Below are 6,000 nucleotides of genomic sequence, written 5' to 3' on the forward strand. Positions count from 1 at the left end.
GCCCCCAATGCAAGGCAGCTCTTTAGTTTCATAGGTTGCAGGAGGGTCGGAAGTATTCTTGCTTTGACTTGCATAGACAGTTCCTGGATCCTGACCATCAGTTCAGAAAAGACAAGAAGAACTTTACCAAAGGTAAAGTTGTCAAAAACTTGACACCACCTGCGTTCACAGGCCAACAGATCCTGGATCAGTTAAACACCCTCGAGCCTGATCCAGAGCGTCCAGGGTATTTCAAGGGGTATAATTCAAAACACGCCTGGACTCACAAGCCATGCTTCTGGGATCTGCCTTACTTGAAAGACCTCCTTCTTCCACACAATATCGACATGATGCACACTGAAAAGAATATCGGAGAGGCTATTTTTGGTACATTGTTCGACATAGATGGGAAGACAAAGGATAATATTAAGCCTAGAGTCAATCAAGAGACACTATGTCATAGACCGTTACAAAACATGCAAGAAGGCAAAGGAAAGCGGAAGTGGTCGAAGCCAAAGGCCTGGTTCAATCTTGGAAGGCCAGCTATGAGGGAAATTATCTTGTGGGTCAAAATGTATTTGATGTTCCCCGATGGGTATGCAACAAATCTAAAGAGGGGAGCGAGTCTTGAAAAATTAAAAATCTTTGGTCTCAAGAGTCATGATTGGCACATATGGCTAGAGCGGGTAATGACGGTGATGTTACGTGGCTTTATTCCTGAGGATGAATGGCTAGTACTGGCAGAGCTGAGCTATTTCTTCTGTGTTCTTTGTGCGAAAGAATTGTCGCCTGGCGTGGTAGAAGACATGGAGGAGTTTGCACCGGAGTTGTTGTGCAAGTTAGAGAAGATCTTTCCATCAGGCTTCTTTAATCCAATGAAGCAGTTGATTTTACATCTACCGACCGAGGCAAGATTGGGTGGGCCCGTGCAAGATCGTTGGTGCTATGCAACTGAGAGGATGCAGAAGACCCTTCGAGCTAAATGTAAAAATAAGCGTAGAATTGAAGCATCGATGGCTGAGGAATTCATTACTGAGGAGGTGGCAAACTTTGTGACAGCACACTACGAAGCCAAAAATCATCATTTGCATAACCGAAGCCTCGGCACAATGATGCAGACCCTAAAAAAGGTGGGTCCAACCTCAGCCTATTCAAAGGGAAGCTCGCACCAGCCGGTGCTTCGAAACCAATAACGTTGGATGTCGAAGAATGGTGGAACATTTCGTTGTATATCTTCAACAACCTAACAGAAGTGCGGCCGTACATCGAGTGAGTTCTCGGCACATTTTCCCGTAACTTCTAATTCATTTGAACTGCTCTTATTCCCGGATATTTCAAACAGCCGTTACGTCGCCAAATTCTCGGATGGAGCGGTGATCGAAAATGATTCTATCAAGAGTATGAGCTTCTGTCAAAGTCAGGAGGCGGCTATCCCGGTTTCATCTCTTGGTTCAAACAAACGGTAATTATCAATAATGGACCATTTCATTCTTGGTCTAACTTGCGGCCAATGTAACAACCGTTTCATATTAAACTTGTAGGCTATTTCAGAGTCTATGGAAGCCGAATTGAGACAAGTCGCCAATGGTTTTGACTATAAGGTCCGTTCATTTGAGAAATACAACATCAACGGGTATCTCTTTCGTACCTTTGGCAAAGAGCTATCTATGCCCCACCGGAAATCTACAAATTGTGGTGTCTCTGCTATCGGCGAAGGTGTTATCGAGTATTATGGAAGAGTTGAAGCAATTTATGAACTTCAATTCTTTGGTGAAAACCCACCGAACGTCGTAGTCTTCAAATGTTATTGGTTCCAGCCGAAAAAGACTAGAAGGACTCATGAACATATAGGACTAGTTGAAATCAATCCAAACACCCATTTAGATGTTCCCAATGTCTATATTACGGCTCAACACGCGACCCAAGTTTTCTATCTACCGTGGGCATGCCAAACGGATAAGAATCTCGAAGGTTGGTATGTTGTTTATGAAGTGCCGCCACATGTGAGACCACCTCTCCCAAATGAACAGGATTATGAACCTCACATTAACCCAGACACATATGATGGAGAATTCTTCCAAGAAACACGTATTTCCAAGAAACGTTTCAAGAACCGCCGTGCTTCACCCAAGAACATGGAAGTAGACAGCGACAATGAATCCGACTCCAGCCCTGAGCCGGAACCAGAAGACCTAGAACTCGTAGAGGTTACTGATGCGGATGACCTGTCAATGCTTCAACGATTAAAGGAAGGCCTTTCACAACTTCATGCCGTTGAACCCGACGAGCACGTCATTCATGAAGACATGCGTGATAGTGATGATGATGATGCATTTCTTGATGATGATTATTAGTTTGTAAGATTCACAACTTAAATTATATATTTTTTAATCTTTATTATTCATGTACATATTATTATTCATGTCAGTTATTCAATTTTTTTATGTTGTACTAATTTCTTTTAATCTTTATCATGGCAGGTCACCAGGTGTGGAAAGATGGTGGGCGCTGGTCCAGATTGCTCGACGGGTTCTTCCTAGGCGCCCCGCACGAGGGGTGGTACTTCCCTTCCACCCCTATCTCTCCGTAGAGCCTTGGCAGACAGTCTGTCGAAACCACCCGTGGGTTCTTCTTCGTCGGCGGCATTGCCCACTGGGAGAGGTGTTGGTCGGGTAGGGAAGAAGGAGAAGGCTACAGGGAGAGGTCGTGGCCGCGGAAGATCCAGGAGGACTGTTGAGCCGTCCTCGCCACCACCACCAGCTCATTCACCCGAGCATAGGACTACTATGGTCGACCCGTTTGCGGAGGAGGCTACGGGGACTCCGTTCCAGGAGCCTGTTGTTGACGGGCATTCGTCCCATGAGACTCCAGTCCAGGAGCAGCCTCGGGTCGAGGTGCATTCGGCCCAGGAGCAGCCGGAGGAGACTACGGTTCCGGAGGCTTCACCCGACGTGGAGAGGCCCGGATGGGAGACCTGGCCGAATCGTACCGAGTTGCCGGATTGGATGGCAGGGATGGCAGGGATGAGCTTACAGGTAGTGAGGGCGATGTGCAGGTGGACGGGGCCACCGTGTACAAGCGTGGTAGTACACGTCTCCCGGTCACGCCGGCTACCCGCGAGCAGAGGCCGGTGATTAAACCTGAAGGAGATAGGTAAGTACATTTACTCTTTTTAGCTTTTGCCTTCAAGTTTGTTCAAATATCTAATGCGTTGACCTTATCATACTGTAGGGGATGGGTACACCCTCTTGGAGTCTGCAGGCCGAACTCCGTCCTTGGTGTGCTTTGCCGGGCAAATTTCCCGGGGTTTGTCACGTTGCCTGGTGAGGGTCAGGTTCCTACACTAGGATTTTCCTGGGAGCACTACCAGGCTGCGCAGGCCCCGTCGGAGGAGATTATAGATGGTATCTTGTGCCACACGAGGGCCGAGATGGTGATCAAGAGCTTTTGGGTAAATTATCCTTTTACAGAATCTAAAATTAACAATATAGCTAATTATTGTACTAATCGGTGTTTTCACATTTGATTGCAGACCTTCTATAGGTGTGAGGATGGATATGAGGAGGAGGCGGCCAGGGTTCTCGAGGCCGTGTGTAGGCGGTTACTACAGAACTTGCGCCACGAGGCTCGGCCGCAGGCTATTCGAGATTACTACGCCACGCGTGGTATTAAGAAGCAGAAGAAGGATTGCCGCGGAAAGTTTCTGAAGAAGGAGCAATACATGAAGGTAATTACCTATTCTTAAGTCCTTCTACGTAGTTTTCTTGATTTCATTCATAGGCGTAGCGCTGAAAATTCTTTCTAATAACTTACAGGTGCCCCCGAGATGGTGTGCGGATAAGATGGATTGTTGGGAGGCGTTGGTTGATGACTGGTGCACAGGCAGCTGCCGAGCCGTCCACGAGAATACGAAGGATCGGCGTAGCCAAATGGTTGGTGTGCCACACCATCAAGGCAGCGCCAACTTACTTCAGTCTGGACGAAACTGGGTATGTGATTTGCTTCATGATTCATGCAATTCATTCTTGATGCTAATATTTTGTTCCTCTCTTTTAGGCGCATCACAATAAGACGGAGATGCCACACTTGTACGACCTTTATGGCATGGCCCATACTGCCTCGTACAAGAAGACGGAGGCATTCTCTGAGTCTGACCTGGATGATCCCAATAACTTCACCAACATATTATCCCACCAGAAACTTGTGGCATACAGGGACGCGGGGAAGGCTACGAAAGGGGATGACTTTAACCCTAGCCAGGAACCTTTGGATCCAGAGCTGGTGATGATATCTGGTGGCGGGAGGCCCCATGGCTCGATAGCCATTGGAGATGGGATAATATGTTGTCCACTCACTCTTCCGGAGATCAAGGCGCGCCAGTCGAGCAGCTGTCCTGAGATAATGCGTCGTCCACGGCCAGTCGAACTTGCCATCGAGGTTAGTTGTACGGACTAAGAACACTTTCATCAATTTCATTATGTGTTTCACCATAGATCATTACTGTGGTAACGAGGAATGGTGTTTCAGGCTGCTCTTCAGAAAGAGAGATTGGTAAACCAGGCTGCTCTTGAGAAAGAGAGATTGGCAAGCCAGGCTGCTCTTGAGAAAGAGAGATTGGCAACTCAGGCTGCTCTTGATGAGAGGGACCAGACCACGGCACGATTGATTGAGGAGGAGAGGTCCCGGAATGAGGCGGGTCAACGGGCCCTGTACGAGCTTTTTGTGGTAAGTTTTTTTCACATTAGCCAAATCATGTGTGTAATGTCTGTTTCGTTACTAACTAATACGACCCACTCTTCAGGGTCTGTGCGAGAAGAGCGGTCAAGTCCCTCCGCCGATGCCCTTCTTCTCTTTGATTGGCACGGTGAGTTTCGTTATAAACTAGTATTAATAATTGAGTGTCATCATGCTAAGTGAGACATTGCAAAATATCTATTCTGCAGAATAACTCCCGAGCGGCATCGCACGACCCTTCTCCAAGTGTTTCTCCTCCTTGATGACCACTACGGTAAGTTTCTCTTCTCCTCTTTCATATTCTCCTTGCCTTAATTTCCCCAACAATGACATAGTTAGCCCATTTAGCTCCGAAAAGACATAATTAGCCCATTTAGCTCCAAAATTCCATAATAACCTCAAAATGGCATAAGAACCTTGGTTAGCTCATTAATATTATATACTTAGCTTGTTTTCCTCTAAAATGAGATAATTAGCCCATTTAGCTCCAAAAAGACATAGTTAGCTAATTTAGCTCCAAGAAGAGGAGAAGAGGAGAAGAAATAGGAAACATGAAAAGAAAGAAGAAGAAGAAGAAGAAGAAGAGAAGAAGGAGAAGGAGGAGGAGGAGGAGGAGAAGGCCAAGGACCTTCTAGTCCTTCTCCTCCTTCTCCTCCTTCTTCTTGATTTCTTCTTCTTCTCCTCCACCTCCTCTTTATTCTCCTCTTTCATATTATCCTTGCTTTAATTTCCCCAAAAAGACATAATTAGCCCATTTAGCTCCAAAATGCTATAATAACATCAAAATGGAATAAGAACCTTGGTTAGCTCATGAATATTATATACTTAGCTTGTTTTCATCTAAAATGAGATAATTAGCCCATTTAGCTCCAAAAAGACATAGTTAGCTAATTTAGCTCCAAGAAGAGGAGAAGAAATAGGAAAAATGAAAAGAAAGAAGAAGAGAAGAAGGAGAAGGAGGAGGAGGAGAAGGAGGAGAAGGCCAAGGACCTTCTAGTCCTTCTCCTCCTCCTCCTTCTCCTCCTTCTCCTCCCTCTTCTTGATTTCTTATTCTTCTCCTCCTCCTCCTCTTTCTTCTCCTCTTTCATATTATCCTTGCTTTAATTTCCCCAAAAAGACATAATTAGCCCATTTAGCTCCAAAATGCCATAATAACCTCAAAATGGCATAAGAACCTTGGTTAGCTCATAAATATTATATACTTAGCTTGTTTTCCTCTAAACTGAGATAATTAGCCCATTTAGCTCCAAAAAGATATAATTAGGTAATTTAGCTCCAAGAAGAGGA

Source organism: Hordeum vulgare, chromosome 7H (assembly GCF_904849725.1).
Source record: "Hordeum vulgare subsp. vulgare chromosome 7H, MorexV3_pseudomolecules_assembly, whole genome shotgun sequence".
Classification (NCBI taxonomy): Eukaryota; Viridiplantae; Streptophyta; class Magnoliopsida; order Poales; family Poaceae; genus Hordeum; species Hordeum vulgare.